Source organism: Ovis canadensis, chromosome 1 (assembly GCF_042477335.2).
Source record: "Ovis canadensis isolate MfBH-ARS-UI-01 breed Bighorn chromosome 1, ARS-UI_OviCan_v2, whole genome shotgun sequence".
Taxonomy (NCBI): domain Eukaryota; kingdom Metazoa; phylum Chordata; class Mammalia; order Artiodactyla; family Bovidae; genus Ovis; species Ovis canadensis.
Window position 1 is genome coordinate 72047143 of NC_091245.1, and position 18193 is coordinate 72065335.

General features: G+C 41.2%; 1 protein-coding gene across 6 annotated transcripts in view; it reads right to left on the reverse strand.

Annotated features, from left to right (window-relative positions):
- The window catches only part of ARHGAP29 (Rho GTPase activating protein 29), a 79716-nt gene extending 62545 nt beyond the window's left edge, over nt 1-17171 (reverse strand). Inside the window, exon 1 of one of the 6 annotated variants that reach the window (XM_069573543.1) lies at nt 16964-17171. The gene's annotated coding sequence lies outside the window, so the exon portion shown is untranslated. Of the gene's footprint in view, nt 1-3966; nt 4285-16963 lie in introns of those variants that run through there. The other 5 variants (XM_069573635.1, XM_069573621.1, XM_069573598.1 and 2 more) reach the window with 5 other exon arrangements.
- Nucleotides 17172-18193: the final 1022 nt, after the last annotated feature.

Below are 18193 nucleotides of genomic sequence, written 5' to 3' on the forward strand. Positions count from 1 at the left end.
ACTCTTTACTATACATTGCCCAACTCCATAGATTACCGCCCCCTCCACCCCCGCCCATCTACAGTTTTTTACTATATCTAATTCTCTCTCTACTACCACACTAGGTAAATAACCATGATTTCTTGTCTGAGCTACTGCTACTAATTTCCTAAGGATTTTTCCACATTCATTCTTGTTCATTCCATAGGTAGTGTCTCATTACAAAGGTATTCACTTTCAAAACATGAATCTCATCATGTTATTTCTCTGTTTGAAACTCTTCCAAAGGACAATGAGAAGCTATCGTGCATTACAAGGTTCAACATGAGATCTGCCTCCTACCTATCTCTGCAATGTCATCTGAAGTCAAATTCCTACTCAACACTCTCAGCACTCTGGCCACCCACACACCACTTTCTCATTTTTCCAATATTTGTTTACCATGACTTGTAGTGGGAAATAATTTTACATCAGGAGCTAGTATACACATTAAGTATGTTATGTTTGTGTGTGGTGTATGCATGCAGAAATGCATAAAGATAAAACAGATACTGGCCAAGGAGCCAGGTGATGTACTCAGATGTTTTCTTTCCTGTTCCATTTCGTTTTTTAAAATGCCAGTTGTAACCCATCAAATTGCTCTCAGACTTGCTATGGATTCTGTCCCTACAACCTGAAAAACACCAATTGTTGGACTCAACAGGGTCTTGTCTATATACAGTTCCATCTGTCTGGACTATTCCTTCCTCTTTGTTTACTCATTCTGATCTCAGTTCAAAGAAACCTTCCTGGACCTCCCCTGCCTCATAACCACCACCGCCACCAAACTAGAGCAGAATTTCCTGTTGGATGCTTTATAGCATCTTATCCTTTCCATCACTGCACTTATCCAAGTTCCCATAGATGATTCATGTTTCCCTATCCAGACTAGAATCTCAAGGAAATCATGACCAATGTTTGCTAACCATGTGTTCTCTGCTTATAGCAGAATGAGGGATGAAAAACTCAAAACTGTCTGAATAAGTAACGATTTTGCAGGATGAATAACGAATAATAATGAATAAGCGATTTACAATGAATTTATAAACTTTATAATTTTACAAAATTTCAATTAATTTTTATAGAAATAAAATGGTTAACTCTGGATTGTTGCAGTGTCTTGAATGGAAAATAGAAATTGTTTTTAAAAATTTGTCTCTAAAATAGTATCTTTCAAAAAAGAAGGCATATAAAGTTGAGTAAAGGCAAGAGTATATAAGACTGAAATCAAAGGTATTTCTATTACTGTCCCTCTACTTCTGATTATTAAATAAGGTGTCCTGACACTTCTTTAATAACATTTAAAAGTCCTTTATTCAATATTGTTATCCTTAAATCATTTCTGGAAATGCAATTTCTACATTCACTCTAGTTTCAAACCTATCTAACATTAACTCTTAAATGTGTAAATAACTTCTAAAATGAACTTAGGACAGTTTAGGGGGCACTATTATACCTAAGTCTCCCTCCAACAAAAACAAAACAACACTCAAGTGTCTTGTTTGGGCAGCTCTTTTACAAACCATTAATTTAAAGACTATTAGCCTAATTTATCACTTTTGCAGCTTACTTAATAAAGGCACTCTGATTAATTTTGATGGCTTTTAGTTTAGTAAATTAGAAAACTGGTCATTGTCACTGGTAAAAAGATGGTTATAAATTTTAAAGCGTATGTCACCAGCTTCAAATAAAACAAATCACCCACCTCAGTAAAACTAATTTACTTCAACTGTCAAATTAGTAACTCAAAGTTATAGAGTGTTTCAAAAATGCTTGAACATTTTTAGTCAAGACTATCTGTAAACAAACAAAAATGATGGGGATGTGAGGAGTCAGCATTATGGTGAGTAATGTACTACACTTTACTTCTAATATATACACTTTACTACTTTTCATATTTCAAACTAAAAAAAGGAAACAATACAGTTGAAAAAATGTTAACATAAAGTTAATCCAGACTTTCACAAAATTGAACTATGATAATGAGAAAGTTTGGAGGATATACACTTTCCAAGGTCATCCACATTACTTTCTCAAGTCCCAAAATGAACTTCTAGTTGGTGGGAACATAAAATGTAGTTACCAGATACTGTAACTGTAAATTTAATTTCATGAGATAATACCGAAAGCACACTTAGCACAACACTTGGTTCATCATGAAGATGCAATAACCATTAGCCATTATCATTAGCAGTGCTTTACTGCAGGAGATTGTAGACATAGGTAAGTAATGAGCAACGTGTGACTTCATTACAATATATCTGTAAATTGTGACCATGAAATATAGGACTGGAAACAATTCCAGAAATGTCACTGACTTTGTGGAAGCCTATTAAATGACTTCCAAGTGAAGTTTGAACTGTGCAAACAGACTGTTGAGCAAAATATTTGTGAAACTCTTCTAATTCTCTTGCATCTCTTCCAAGCCATCAATATTAAAAAACACATATTATCCACTTCACAAAGAACTGTGTAGCAAAGAGAAAACTACTGTGCAAAACTACTTTCTCTATATGTTCCAAATTCTAAGTTATATGTGCATCAGAAATGTGAACACTAACTTCTGGTACCCTGGTATGTGTCTTTTCCAAGACATCAGTAGACTGTGTTTATCAAATGTTCTTGCCCCACGTTCCTCCACCCCAAATGTCTCCTTACAAGTATTTTCATTTTAGGCACCGGGCTGCCTAATTGAAAAGTGAAACAACCTCAAATATCTGTATTTAATTCCCAATCTTACTATTTCTACCTCAGGAAAAATTGCTATATATTTTAGAAATCTGCTATTTCAACACAATTTCTGATTGGTAAGAATCTTAGAGATTTTTTTTTTAATCAGGAAAATTCACCCTGGAGGTCTTTGATTATGTTTTTTAAATGCACTCCTCACTAAAACAGAAGAGGGAAATGTTGGAAACTTTTTCAGTAATATGCAAATAATTTCTAAAAGAAGGCATGCAATACTCATACACTTCATTCCTGTGCAGTCAGAACTCAGCACGTTTAAAGATGAAGCTGCCCAACCTCCCACGCCTCCAGAATGTCTAGCATTCCTGACCGGCAGGGCTCTCCCTTGACCAGCCAAAACTACCCAAAGCCAAAGACCACGTTCCCCATTCCAGCGTTTAAACAGAGTGGGAAAATGGATAAACCAAAAAGTGTGTCCGGCATTGATAGCGATGGACAAGAGAAGGTGCATTCAGCTCCCGCCTTTAGCAACTAACAATCCTGCTCTCCGAAAAGTTATAAGCCCAATTCCCTCTTGAGGAAGAGAGTCAAGAAAGATAAACATGGAGACACGAGATTCGTGAATTACTACAGCTGCAGTATGAAACGTCTCAGGCTTGAAAATTCAGCCGTCAAAAAGGAAAAAAAAAAAAAAGAGTCCAGCCCTTAAAACGTCCACGGCAGAACTGGGAAAGACCATTGAGGCTTACGCGGCCTCGGAAAGAAAAACCCCTCACTCAGCCCAAAAGACAGAGACCAAAACAATGCAACCACGGAAATCCTAAAATACATCGGGAATGAGACCCAGCTGAAGAGAGGACTGCTGTCAAGGCAGGTGGGGTAGAACGGGGTCAGATCAACTCTGTAGCGACAGAGCACAGATTCTAGAGCAAATCTGCCTGAGTTGAAGTCACACTCTGCCAATTACTAGTCTGTGTGTTCTGACAGGTTTTTCCCATCTGAAAAATTAGTTAAATAATCGTGGAACTCTCAGGAGGTTAAAATGTGTAGCGCACTTAGGAAACAGTATGCCGAGCGTGGGACGCACTAGGTGTTTGCTTTTATTATCTTCATAATCCGCTCAGGGCCACCGCTCGTGCCCTCCCGGCTCCCCCTCCGGTGCCGCGCCCCTCTTCCCGTCCGACCCCTCCCGGAGGACCAGCAGTCCTGGGGACACCGACCCGGCCCACCGCCGCCGGTCATCAGCGCACCCGCACTTGCCTCCACCTCCCGCCGCCGCCGCCTGGGCCGCCCTGACCGTAGACGTCAACTCGCCGGTGACCCCAGTGTCCTGCCTCAGCCGCCGCAGCTGGAGCAAGCGCGGCCATCCGACACTCACCGCGGCGCTCCATCCCGCGTCCCGAGCGCGGACGCCCGCCCGACACTCACGGCCGTCACGGCCGCGGCCGCCGACCCCATCCCCCACGGCTCGCAGACGCCGGCCAAAGCCGCCGCCGCCGCCGCCGCCGCCACGGCCCGTGCAGCTACCGCCAAGACCGCGCCGGCCCCGGCCGCCCCGCCCCCGGCCCCGGCCGCCCCGCCCCCGGCCCCGGCCGCCCCGCCCCCGGCCCCGGCCGCCCCGCCCCCGGCCCCGGCCGCCCCGCCCCCGGCCCCGGCCGCCCCGCCCCCGGCCCCGGCCGCCCCGCCCCCGGCCCCGGCCGCCCCGCCCCCGGCCCCGGCCGCCCCGCCCCCGGCCCCGGCCGCCCCGCCCCCGGCCCCGGCCGCCCCGCCCCCGGCCCCGGCCGCCCCGCCCCCGGCCCCGGCCGCCCCGCCCATTGGTCCGCGCACCCGGGGGGCGGGGCCGGACGCGGGCAGCAGGTGGGGGCGGCCTTTGGTTCACGCGCTAGGGGCTGCGACGGTCAGCTGCACCTTGGCGGGCTGGCGGTCCTGAGTGCTGCAGGACGTGTTAGCAGCCCCGTGTGGCTTGTGGCAGAACGGGCGGAGGAACCTTAGGAATAGGTCACCTGATGACTACATCTGACAAACGGAAATTTCTTGGATAAGCAATATATATTTTTTTATGAGGTACTTCTTTTGACGACCTCGTTCCTCTCTCTCCAACTCTTAAGAAAACAAAAACACGAACCAAAGCAGGTAAAAGTGTAACACAAGCCTGACTCCTTTTCAGAAAAATAAACTTCCTCAAAACCAACTAACTACTCTACTCTCTGTACAGGGTCCTATTTCCCACTTAGACCTATATATTACTTCAATTGCACTCTCAAACTCGCTCGGAATGAGAAAAAACGTCTGAGAAAGATGGAATAACTAAAGAAAGCAGCAGGGGCCGAAAGCACATAGGTTTCCACATCATTCTACTCAGGAAAACAAGCCTTATCAGTTACCTTCATGCTGGAACATTCAGAAAGAACTGAAGAACCGATGGAGAAACATGGCCCATGGGGAGGGTAGTGTGGCTAAGCGTAGTGTTGGAGGCAGAGAAAAACAATGATCACACGGGGAGAATGCAGAAAAAGACAAGTGAGTGTGAGGAAGAAGAGGAGGAGGAAACTGGGGCTGCACTCATAGGGAGAGAGGCAAAAGCAAGGAAGACAGAAACAAGTGAGGGCAGAAAGAAGATAATGAGCGAAAAAAGAGAAAAGAGCGACCACCTACTTCCAGAAATAGAAAAAGGAAGTGAGCATGATAGAGCCAACAAGGGAAGTAGCAAGAAAGGGAGAAAATACTCACTGGCAAAGAGAAGAGGAACATCTCTCATATCTTTGAACTCTTTTACTAAAAACAATGTTGGGGAAATAAAGCAAATTTGGCCCTTCAGGTGCTACTTTATAAAAGATAAATCTGAAAACATTCAGCTCCTTGGTTACTTTAGCTCCACAATGGAATTTTCAGATTCAACTTACGCAAATTTACCCCTTCAAACTTCAAAAACAACAGTATCAGGGACATGCCATAGATACTAAGGAAACCCTAAATCCAAACTTTCCTTCTAACCACACTTAAAAAGAACAATGCGCCATGGACTCGCACCATGGAAACTGATGATGCCCTGAATTGAAACAAACTAATGAGAGGTCAGGGATCCCAGGCCAAAAAGGGGCTGGAGCATTGCAACCCTAATTAAATCCTAAGAAAAGGTTTGGGGAAGAAATACAAGAAAGTTACTCCATCTCAAACACTCTTTTATATCTATTTTTAAATACCTATATATTAGCATTGAGAAGGAAGTGGCAACCCACTCCAATATTCTTACCTGGGAAAGGCTAGAGTCTGGAGGGCTACAGTCTATGGGGTCACAAAAAGTCAGACACAACTAGGGACTAAACAATAGTACATGGCTGCAAAATATGGATCATACTTAATATAATGCTTTTTGACTTAAAAAATAAAATACCTGTATATTAATAATGTTGTACTCTCTTACTCCATTAATCACCACTCCCTTAATAAAGAGGATTGTGTTCCTTATTAAAGTTAAACTGAAAATTTTGTGCCCAAGGTCCTCATGTGTGAGGTAGAAGCGGTGGTGTACAAAGACAGAAAGGAGCACATGGGAGGGAGGGAGAGGAAAAACACCATGAAAGATGTGGGAGGGTGAGAAACAATTGTGGAGAGAAGAGAAAGAAGACTAAGAAAGATTCAGGGACAAGTTAAGGCAGAGAAAATAAGATGGAGACAGAATGGGAAGACAGAAAGAGAAATAGGGGGACTACCCACTAACAAGAAAAGGAAGACAGACACTTCTCACACCCAAACAATTCTGGGCAAGTGATCCTAATTAAGTGCCTAGGTTGTTACTCGAAAAGATAAATATGAGAACCTCAGGCTCCTCAATTACTTGGACTCTACTATCATTTTGCAGATTTAATTTCTGAAAACTTACCCATTAAACTTTAAACATAACTGTGTCAAGATTAAAAGTACTAACAATGCTGGGGACATCTAACAATCAAATGTTCCTTCAAATCCTACTGGAAGAGAATGATGTACCACAAACACTCATCATGGAAACCACTGAGGACTAAACTGAAGCACATCAATGGGGAAGAGAGGAAAGCATTCTAAAGCCGTGGAAGGTAGAGGCAGGGTAACCTTGAGAGAGCTCAATAGAGCAAAGTCCGCCCCCTGGATCTGCTCTGGGTTAACCTCAAGACCCTTCCCACCAGATCTACCTTTAAACCATATCAAAACAGCCAACTATTGTGCACAGAACCAGCAGAGTGGCTCCTCGATGAATATTGGACGATTAACTTATAAGTACTGTTATCTGAGGGAAATTTTGAGAAGTCTTTCAATCCCAATCCTCCTCTTAAATCTTTTTTAAAAGATATATTAATTGTCTGTCATCTTTTCTACTCTTTTTCCTTAGTAAGGAACAGGGTATTTGGAAACAGCGAAAATTGTAGTTCACTTTTAAATTAAAGGGGTTGTTTTATTAATTCTCCCTAATTTACATTTTGTTTAAAGAAATTTTATGTCACACAAGTGAGTTTCTAGTATGAAAAAGTACACTATTAAAACCTTTCTGCAACTCCAAAATTTTTGGTTTATAATTAAATCATAAACTGTTTAAAAGAAGAAAAAGTAAAACCATCTGTATATCTATTGTAGAAGTCTAATATCTTAAAATTGTTTTTTACCATTTTACATTATTATTGTCTCAAGTATTTTTCCCTTCTAAAACAGAAATTCTTATCCTCTGTGATGTTACTTTTCTGTCACTCTGTGAAACTTCAACTTCCATACTGTTAAAATCTTTCCCATGTGTTCTCTTCAGTGTTAACATTTATAATAAGTATTCCTATTTTTGCTGGGTAGGGATCTTCATATTCCTGAAATTGATTCTGTAGTTTAGGTAGCCTACTTTCCATAATAGAACATTGTTCCAAAAACATTTTACAGTGTCTGTGGACACCTTGGGTTCTCACAACTGGGAAGGAATCTTACTGACATCTAGTGAACAGAGGCCAAGGATGCCGCTACACATCCTGCCTGCACAAGAGAGCACCCCTCAACCCTCCTACCTCCACCCCTAACAAAGAAGGACCCAGTCCCAAATAGTCACAAAGTGTCAAGACTGACTGCTCTAGATCCAATCACCACTTTATAAGCAATATAGAAGACGAGAATACGTTAAATTATATCACAGGATGCACTCAGTAAAGTCTAGACTGTGCACCATTTTATAGAGCAAACAACAGTTTCTTAAACAAATAAACTGCCACTATAATGATGAAAAGAAAGTTTCCAGATTTTAGAAAAGTCTTAAAATTTTGAATACATCAATGCAGGAATAACTGAGATCAGATCTGCCCTTCTACTATATTATTTTCCTCTTTGTGACCCCATGGACAGCAGCCTGCACCAGGCTCCGCCGTCCATGGGATTTTCCAGGCAAGAGTACTGGAGTGAGTTGCCATTTCCTTCTCCAGGGAATCTTCCTGACCCAGGGATCAAACCCAGGTCTCTTGCATTGTAGACAGACGCTTTACCGTCTGAGCCACCAGGAAAGTCCTTCTATATTATTTTCATTCGTCAGACTATAAACAGCACAGGACCATGATCCTGCAGAGATGGAATCACTAACAAATGAGGTGATCCCTACAAGTCACCCCAACTCTCTGCCTGGAGGCACATTCTAGACCACAGAACAGAAGGAGGAAGCCAAACAGAGTGTGGTGCTCTCGTTGAGGAAAGAGCAATCATAGCTCTGGAATCAGTACAGCAGAGTACCAGAGAGGAAGAAGGTAGGCAGAGAAAGAGCTCCAGGAATTTGCATAGGCAACTCCTGAATTCTCTTGCTGAATTCAAAGCTGTATATGTACAGGGTGAATCCCCACAGGGTGGACAAAGAATTTCCAAGGAGCTGTAGCTGAACAATTTCCAGGGCTCTCACAAGGCTAGGAGACCTCTGAGTTTTCATCACCCAGAGCAGAGAGACCTATGAATACTTAAGGAGAGATCCCTGAAGGACATGTGTTAGTAGTACGTGGAGACCAGCCCTAATAAAATAATATTCTAGATTCACCTCAAATGAAGCTTCAACACAAGCCTCATTTTGTAAATTTCTCTTTTTAAAAGAATACTGACATTTAAAACAAAAGTAATAGCAATTTGTGTGGTATTTACAACATATGTAGAATAGCAAAAGGTATCACAATAACAAAAACTAAGAGAGGAGGGAAATGCAAGTAAGCTTCTTACACCATATGTGAAATAGCATGTTATTATTTGAAGGCATATTATAATAAATTTAGAATGTATAATAAATCTTCAGAGGTACAGTTAATAAGCCAACAGTAGGTATAAATGGAATTTCAAAAAATTAGTCAATCCAAAAGAAGGCAGAACAAGAGGAAAAGAAACAAAGAACAGATAAGAAAAATTAAAGACAAACAGCAAGATGATAGGCTTAAACCCAATCATATCAATAATTACATTAAATATAAATTCTCTAAACACCCCTATAAAAAGGCAGCGCTGGTCAAATTGGACAACTGGACAATCTCTAAAAAAGTAAGACTCAATTACATTCTGACTTTCCAGGTGGCACTAGTCGTAAAGAACCTGCCTGAAAATACAGGCGACATAACAGACATGGGTTCCATTCCTGGGTGGGGAAGATCCCCTGGAGAAGGGCATGGCAACCCACTCTTGCCTGAAGAATACCAGAGAGGAGTCTGGCAGGCTACAATCCATAGGACTGAAGTAACAGCATACACACACAATTACAAACTGCCTGTAAGAAACAGACGTAAAATATAAAAGACACAAGTAGGTTGAAAGTAAAACATCAGAAAAAGATACACCAAGTAAATACTAATCATAAGAAAGCAGAAGTAGTTTTTAATCAGACAAGGATAAAGAGTAACATTTTATAATAGTAAGAGTCAATTCATCTTAAAGACATTATCTTAAAGTGTATGCACCTAAAAATAGAGTATATAGGATAAGACTTGACAGAAATGTAAGGAAAAATAGATAAATCCCAATGATAGTTAAGATTTCAATAATCCTCTCTCATTAACTGATAGAATAATAAGAGAAAATCTGTAAGGATATAGAAAATTTAAACAATACTATCAATCAACTTGACTTGCCTGACACACATTTATAGCGAATTTTACCCAATGACAGAATACACAGTCTTTTCAAATACACATAAAATATTCACTAAGATATATGTAGGACCATACACAGCAAGTCCCAATAAATTTAAGAGAACTGAAATCATACAGTGTATGTTCTCTGACCCAAACAAAATTAAATATAGAATAAATAACAGGAGGAAAATCACCAAATACTTGGAAATTATATATTTTTAAATAATCCATGGGTCACATTTTCACAAGGCAAATTTGAAAATAGTTTGAACTGAATAAAAATGAAAACACAATATTTCAAAATGGGTAAGTTACACAGTAAAAGCAGTAGTTAGAGAAATATACTGTTTTAGAAACCTTATTAAAAAGAAAGGAGGGTCCATCTGCAGCAACATGGATGGATCTAGAGATTGTCATACTGAGTAAAGTCAGACAGAGGAGAATTATCGTATGACATCCCTGACATGCAGAATCTAAAAAGAAATGATACAAATGAACTTATTTACAAAACAGAATCAGACTCACAGAGAACAAACTTATGGTGCCAAGGGGGAAGGATTGAAGGAAGAGATGGGGAGCTTGGGATCCACATGTACACACTGCTACATTTAAAATGGATATCAACAAGGTCCTACTGTATAGCACATGGCACTCTGCTCAATCTTATGTGGCAGGCTAGGTGGCAGGAGAGTTGGGGGGAGAATGGATACATGTATTGGTATGGCTAAGTCTCTCTGCTGTCCACCTGAAACTATCACAACATTGTTAACTAGCTATATGCCAATATAAAATAAAAATGTTTTTAAAAATAAATAAAATACTTGAACAATAAAAAAGAAAGAAAGGAGGATCTAAAATCAATGATTTAAGCTTTTACTTCAAGCTATAGAGCAAAGAGCAAATTGAACAGAAAGTAAGTAAAACAAAGGAAATAATGATAGAAATAAGAGTAGAAATCAGTGATTTCTTTATTTTCTTGAGCTCCAAAATCACTGTGGACGGCGACTGCAGCCATGAAATTAAAAGATGCTTGCTCCTTGGAAGAGAAGCAATGACAAGCTTAGACAGCATATTAAAAAGCAGAGACATTACTTTGCCAACAAAGGTCCGAAGAGTCAAAGCTAGGGTCACAAAGAGTCGGACACAACAGAGCAACTGAACAACAAGGAAGAAATCAGTGATATAGAAGACAGGTAACAGAGAGAAATCAATGTCACTAAATGTCGGTTCTTTGAAAAGATCGATTAAATAGATATATATCTTGCTGAACTGATCAAAAAATAAACTGAGAAAACAAATTACTAATATCATGAATGAAATAAGGAACATCAGTACAGACCCTACAGATATTAAAAGGGAAAAGACTATTATAAACAACTTTGCCACGAAATTCAACTCTGATAAAATGGAAAAATTTATTGAAAGACACAAATAACCAGATCTAACACACAAAATAGAAATTCTGGGGTAACTTTATATGTACTTTAAAAAATGGATTCATACGTTAAAACACCTCACAAAGAAAAACTGCAGACCCAGATGGCCTCACTAATGAAATCTATTGAACTAGATAAAATAGTCCTACAGAAACTCTCAAAAAATAGAAGAGTTGGAAAACCTCCCAACTCATTTTATGAGGTCAGTATTACTCTGATACTGAAAGCAGACAAATATATTATAAGAAAACTACGGATCAATTTCCTAACACAGTATTAGCAAGTCAAACCCAACAATATTTAAAAGAAATAACACATTAGAACCAAGAAAGGTTTGTCTCAAGAATCAAGCTTAGTTTAATAGTCAATAGACAAAAAAAAAAAAAAAAGTGATGATCTTAATAAATGCAGAAAAAGCATCTGACAAAATTCTGCAAACTTTCATGATTAAAGCAGTCAGCAAAGTAGGAATAGAAAGGAATTTTTTCAACCTTTTAAGAGGCATCTACAAAAAATCTGCAGCTAACATCTTGGTCAATAATGAAAGACTATCTATGTTTTCCACTTTAAAATTAGGATCAATATTGTTACTGGGCTTCCCTGGTGGCTCAGATGGTAAAGAATCTGAGTCTGCAATGCAGGAGACCTGGGTTCAATGTGTGGGTCAGGAAGATCCTCTGGAGATGGGAATGGCTACCCACTCCAGTGTTCTTGCCTGGAGAATTCCATGGACAAAGGAGCCTGGCAGGCTATACAGTCCATGGAGTTGCAAAGGGTTGAACATGACTGAGGTTCATTGTTACTGAAGGTCTTAGACAGTACAAGAGAACAAGAGAAAAAAAAAAAAAACACATGCAGATTAAAAAGGAAGAAGTAAAACACTTCATTAAAAATTGACATGTTTGCATACCTCAAAAACTCTAAGAAACCTACAAATGAGTTACTGCAACTAATAAATGAATTTAGCAAGGCCACAGAATATAGGGCCAATATATTACAATTTTATTTCTAAATACTAGCAACAAACAATTGGACAGTGATATTTTAGAAACAAAGACCATTTATAATAGCATCAAAAAATCGGATATTTTTAGGAATAAATTTAACAAAATATGTCTAACATCCTAAATTTAAAACTATAAAACTTCAGCGGCCAGAAATTAAAGAAGTGAATCAATCAGTAAGTATGCCATGCTCACAGACTGGAAGAATGAAAACTGTTGAAGACTTTCGTTTCCCTCAAAGTGATGTGTCGTTTCAAGCAATCCCAAACAAAATCTCTCCTAGGTTTTTGCAGAAATTGATAGGCTGACTCTGAAATGTATATAATATGTAAAAAATCGAAGCAGCCAAAAAATTTTTGAAAAAAGAACAGATTTGGAAGATCCATAATGTCTGATTTTAAGATTTACTACAGAGTTACAGTTACCAAAACAATATGATATTATTACAGAGAGTGAAACAGATCAACAGAATAGTCTAGAAATAGACCTACATATTTTCAAAAGGTGCTAAAGTAATTCAATAGGGGGAAAGGTGTTCTTTTCAATAAATGGTACTGAAATAACTTGACAGCCATATGAGAAAAAAAAAAGATCCTTACTTCAGAGTATACCCTAAAATTAACTCAACATGTATCATAAACCTAAATACATAACCTAAAACTATCAATCTTTTAAATGCTGGAGCTGGAAGAGGCAACTGCATGTTTTTATAAAAGAAAATTATGGGGGAACACAGCCATGCCCAACTGTTTATGTACTGTCAATAGCTGCTTTTGCCCTACAACAGCAAAGTTGAGTGGTTGAGGTACTGTAGCCTGTAAGCCTAAAATATTTATGATCTGGTCCTTTAAGAATATGTTTGAGGATCTCTATTCTAAGAAAACTTGGATAGAAAACCTAGAGAACAATTTTGTAGACACAAAAAGCAAGAACCATTAAACAAACAAACAACTGGTTAACTAAACTTCATTGAAATGTAAAGCTTCTGCTATTTGAAAGACAACTGTTAAGCCCACAAATCGGGAGAAAATACATGACAAAGGACTTGTATTCAAATTACATCAAGAACTCTTAGCTCAATAATAAAACAAACAGCACAAGAAATTAATTAGTAAAAGATCTGAACAGATACTTCAAAAAAGAAGATACACAACTGGGCAATAAGCACATGAAATACTGCTCACCATTAGTATCAGAGAAACACAAATTTAAGCCACAATGAGATACCACTAAATGTTTACTGGAATTCTCAATTTCAGCTAGAGTGAAATCTGGGAGAGGAAGGATGTACAGCACCTAAAACTCCCACACATTGGTGCTATACAAGGTACACACCACTTTGGAAAACAGCCTGGCAGTTCCTTATACACATGAACATACATTTACCATAAAACCCAGCAACTCTACTCCCTTATTTAACTCCCCAAAATGAAAAATACATTCATCCAAAAACTATACACAAATGTATGCAGGAACTTTTTTCATGACAGTCAAAAACTGGAAACAATCCGAGTGCCAACAGATAAATGCTAACAGCCTTACAAGGGAATACTACTCAACAATAAAATATCTATAACATAGCAAAAATCCATGGGTGAATCTCAAAAACATCATGCTAAATGAAAGTCAGGCACAAAGAAAAGATGAACTTAATTCTTAGTAACAAAAACGCAGGAATGGCTGCCTGGTGATGGGCTTGTAGTGTGGAAGGTGGGGGGAGTTCTGCATGTGAGAACTTTTTGAAATAATGGAAATGTTCTATATCTTGATTATGGGGATTACATGAGTGTATACAATTGTCAAAAGTCACTCATAGTGTATAAAAAATCTCTTATTATTTTAGTACTCAAGTAATATTAGATAAATTAAAAGTAAAATTGTAAGGTTGCTATTCCCTCCTCCCAGGGATCTTCCTAACCCAGGGATGGAACCCACGTCTCTTACATCTCTTGCATTGGCAGGCATTCTTCTCCACTAGCGCCACCTGGGAAGCCCACAAAATTGCAGGAAGTTCTACTGAAATAATCCCTGAATTCAACTTTCTCTCTCCCTTAATATTTTTCAAAATATCTTCCACCTTCTTCCTTAGAAAGAAAGTCTGTAGTATTTGAAAACTTTATCAGGGATAAATACTGGAGCATTTTTTTAAGAAAAAGAAAAAAACTTATCCCAGGGAGGCAGTATCATCAAAGGGCTCCTGCTTATCAGAGTAAAAGATAAAGACAAAGCAGAAAGTACAAGCCATCCACAAAAATCCTCATCATATCCAAACGTGTTGCTAACCCTCCTTTTAAACCTCCTTATTTCTTTACACAGGGATGTATCTTTCTGTGTTGTGGCTCATCATTACACTGGAGATGAGGTGGGAAATCAAAAACAAAGTAGCCGTCAATGCAAAATCATAGAAGCTGACCGATGACACCCTTGTATGTGTGCATTAGGATAACCAGCAACTCTGCCAAGAAGGATCTTTTGGCCTTCTGTGCTTATTAAAATCATTCTCTTAATCGACTTCAATCTCACAACAAACATCACTTCTTCCAAAAAGCCTTTTCATTTCCTCTACCGAAAATAAGTCATTCCTTTACTTTCCCATAGGACATTCAACATACTTTTCTCAGGTAACCCAAGATATTATGCCTTGGGCCCTATTTATTTGAAATTACCTGCTTCTACCCAATAGACTGAAAGTTTTCACAAGACCTTGTCTAACATAAAGTGGTGTCAAACTAAATTTTCTGAGCGAATGCTCAATCAATCACTAATGGTACAGGAATGAAAATCTTTCCAGGGAACCTTTTGGTCATGAGCTTTGTTCAAGCATTACTAACAACTGAGACCAACAGCAGTGGTTGAAGCAGCACACATTCCTAGATCAAGGGCTTTTACCACTGGGAAGAGAAGGTGCTGATAATTTAGTGGATATTCTATTTTAGGGAGGTGGGTAGAGCAGGAATGACCAGCCACCATAGATTCCATGAACAGTGCTTTCTTCATCTCAGCCAGAGTTTTACTTCCTGCCAATTTGGGAACCGAAAAATTTTCAATTCAGACCTATCTTACTTCTCTTCAAATCCACTCTAGACTTTTTCTCAGAATCAGGAGACTAAGGCTATTTGAACCATAAAGCTAATGAAGCTTAAGTGTCCGGGTTCCTCACTTGCTTAGTTCCTACAATCAGGAAGCATTTCTACGTATGCATTCCTGGCAAACTGCCTAAAGAAATCTCTGAAGAAAGGGATTTAAATCTCCAAGACCCATAATTTGTTGCGATTCCTTTACTCCTTCTAAATATTCACTTTTGTACTTAATTATGAATTCTTTTTCTTGAACAGGAAACTAACCCCCCCTCCCAACACACACACACTTCCTCAAACCGAACTAGGGGACGAAGCTAATTCCCAAAAAGAAGAGAAAAGGAAAAGGTAAATGTCAAACAAATAGTTCTTTGGTTATTTTGGCTCCGCTGCCGTGTTGCAGCTTTCACCTCCTAACAGTCCCTAAGAGATCCACCATTAGAGGTGGACAGAGGATGTCAACGACCAAAAACAAAACAAAAAAACAGTCCATGAGCGTAGTTGGTTAGCAAACCTCGCCCTCCTCTCTAAAGAAAAGTGATGATGAAAAAGCGAGATGGACCCTGGAAATGTCAGAGGGGGCTCAAAGACAAGGAGACTCCCCGGCTACTTCGTTCAAGGCAAAGGAAGGCCTTCCCTCGGGCCAAGGTTTGGATTGTGGGACCTGGGACAGCCCGGGAAACAAACTCACAGGGATACCCTCTCCTGCTCTCCTCTTGGGAGCTGCAATCCTCCGCCTGTCAATTTCTATTCTGCAAAGCACAGGGCTTAGCCGAGGACCAGGCTGGGATAGCGGGTGCGTGTGTGCGCGTGCGAAGAAACAGCTACAGGGGTGTGACAGAAGGGTCGGAGTGGTGGGAGAGGGAGGGAGTGTGAAGAGCGCCAGACACGCACTGGAGCGGGCACTTGGGTAGAAGCGGAACTGAGTGTTTTTCTACTTTTCATTACCGCTCCCCCCGCCAAATAAATAAATAAATAAACAGCCGGGCCTAGGAGAGGCGAAATGTGATAAGAAAAGGAAGACAGGCAACACGAAATGTCTTGTTATTTTACCTCAGCTTTCGCATTTGTCAGACAAAAATTTGAGAAAAAGGCACTAAACTTCCAAAAAGATCCCAAGTAAGGAACACGAAAGTGAAGACCTCGTTAAGGAAACCAAAAGGGGGGGGGGTGCCGGGGGGAGAGAGAGTGCGGGGCAGGGAGGGTGAAGAAGCCCCTTCCAGAATTCCGCTTAAAGGCGGATGAGCGAACGCGGTTAGAAAAGGGAAAGGGGCTGCAGGACACTCGAGGGGAACCTGGAAAGGGAGGAAAGTCCACCCCGAGACTCTCCTCCCCAGATCCCGGGACGGCGTCGCCTAACTGGGGCACCGGGGTCCGCGGGTCCCTGCGACGCCCTCTCCAGCTCTCCCCGCTCTCCCTCCCCTGCCGCGCCCCTCATCCGCTAGGACCCCTCCCGGAGGACCAGGAGTCCCGTGGGCCCCGGCCCGGCACGCCGCCGACCCTCAGCGCAGCCCGCGGTCGCTTCCCCTTCTGGCCGCCGCCTGGGCCGCCCGGACCCTGGACGGCAACTCGCCGGTGACCCCAGACCCCTGCCTCAGCCGCCACGGTTGGTGCGAGCGCCGCCACCCGACACTCACCGCGGCGCTCCATCCCGCGTCCCGAACGCGGACGCCCGCCCAACACTCACGGCCGCCGCCGCCGCCGCCGAGGGCTGGAGCTCGCCGCCCCCATCCCCCACGGCCCGCGGACGCCCGGCCAAGCCGCCGCCGTCGCCGCCGCCGCCCCTGCAGCTACCGCCACGACCGCGCCGGCCCCGGCCGCCCCGCCCCCGGCCCCGCGCCTCCCGCCCCCCGGGGCCCAGCCCATTGGCCTGCGCGCCCAGGGGGCGGGGCCGGACGCGGGCGGCAGGTGGGGGCGGCCTCTGGCTCTAGCGCGCGGGGCTCCGACGGTCAGTTGCGCTTTGGCCTGCTGGCGAGCCTAATAGCTGCAGGACGTGATAGCAGCTCCTTGCGGCTTGTGGCAGGACGGACGGAGGAACCTTAGGAATCAGTCACCTTTTACACCCTCCAGTAGGAAGCAGGTCCTTGTTGTTTAAATGCATATTTCTCAGGTGGACACTGAGTTATTTACAGTCAGAAATTTGGTGTTCAATTTGTTTGATCCTACCCCTTCCCACATCCTCCTTATCCGTTTAGGAACAAAAATACATTTTATGTTTAAAATTGCCACACTCTTTTCTTTGTTGACTGTCATTTTCAGAAAATTTATTTACACAAAACGTCAACCATTATGTAGAATACCACCTGACTCGTGGGAGTTACTCAATGGATGCTAGTTGAATGCATGATTCCCTAAGCATTCTACTTGGCTCTTACCATTAAATGCTCCTTTACTAATGGGACTCATCAACACTTGTAGGGAAAATGAACAACCAGAATTAAACCACTTATCTAGATTTGGATCACACACCATAATGAAAAAATACAGGGTTTCTATTGAATAGTTCAAGTACTTAGTAACACTTAACTACCAAGAATACCCTTCCTGTCGTCTATGCCAAGACATAGCAGACATTCTGTGAATATTAACTGAATAAGTAAAATTATGGGAACGGAAATTGGAAAAGTTCCTCAAATCTTCTCCTCCCATTAAATCTTTTTCAAAATATATTAAGCGTCTGCCATAATCTCCACTGTTCTTCATTAGTTGGGAGTAATATATTCCAAAACATTCTCAGAAAAATGGTAATTCACTTTCACAATAAAATAAATACAACTATTAACTGAGAAAGAATGAACATCAAAAATCTGTTATCTGCTGTAAATCAACTGTACTTTCATAAATTTTTTTAAAAAGGAAAAAGTCTG